The sequence below is a fragment of the Cebus imitator genome, unplaced genomic scaffold (genome assembly GCF_001604975.1).
Source record: "Cebus imitator isolate Cc_AM_T3 unplaced genomic scaffold, Cebus_imitator-1.0 Scaffold439, whole genome shotgun sequence".
NCBI lineage: Eukaryota > Metazoa > Chordata > Mammalia > Primates > Cebidae > Cebus > Cebus imitator.
In genome coordinates, this window is record NW_016107754.1 from 720349 (window position 1) to 721525 (window position 1177).

Consider the following 1177-nt stretch of genomic DNA (forward strand, 5'->3'; position numbering starts at 1 on the left):
AAAAAAAAAAAAAAAAAAAGGTATTAAGTTATATTTATAGACTTTGTATGTCCCCTTTGTTTTACCTATGTGTGTTTCTCTCCTTCCTCGTATTTTTAACTGACTTTTTTCATCCCCATGAGCTAGCTTCTCAGCCTCTGATTTTAGAGGCACATAAGTTTCACTAACTTCACCAGTATTTTTCATAACAAAAAAGGGTATTTTGTTGAAAAAATGACAACTTGTCGTTAGCTAATTCCACTGAAGACTAAATTAAATATTATAAATATTTAAAATAAATAAATATATTTATTTAAACTTCATTGACAATTTTCCTCTACTTTGATATGCTATTTAGTGCTAAATCCTACTCGTGACAAAAATGAACTCATTTCCTTCCACCTCTCAACCTGGTAATTTTTGTTACTTGCCCAATACAATCAACAACAATGCCATCTGCCCAGGATTTAAAAGCATGAACTGACTTTTGGCTCCTATTTTTTTCTGCTTTTTTTAGATACCAGAAGAAGTAAATTAAGCCACCAAAACGTATTTTCTCCATGCATTTCCTATCTGTTGATCCCATCTGGAAAAGCCTGCTCCTAAGCTTTTCTAAGCAACACCTTGTGTTCACACCACTCTGGTTCTTATCTGCATCACCTCTCCTTCACTTTATTGCAAGTCTTTTAGGGATGACCTTTCCAGCTAAATACGTTATCACAGCATCCAATTCACTTTTTCTTTGTTTAATGTCAAGATTCTCCCCAGCCTAAGAGTTCTGTTTCTCTCTCTCTCTCTCTCTCTCTGTGTGTGTGTGTGTGTACATATTTAGTTTTATTGTAACAAAGCAACTTGTACACTTTGTTTGAAACTGAGCATCATCTTCCCTTTCCAGTGAAGCAAAAAGAAAATTTAAAAATAAACAGGAACAAAATTACAATAGAGAATGTCAATTCCAAATAAGATCCTACAGGTTCTGCTGATTCTCCCATTGAGTGGCAGTGCTCAAGTCCTCATTATGAGAGAATTTATTTTAAAAGTGTCATCTTAAACTGCATGGTTGTCTGTCAAATATCACAATTAAACATGCCAAAGGAGAAGCCACATTGTCAGAATGCCCACTTAACCCACCCAAACATCTCAAATCCACCCTTTGCTGACTCTCTATAACCCCATTTTTTTTTTTTTTTTTTTTTTT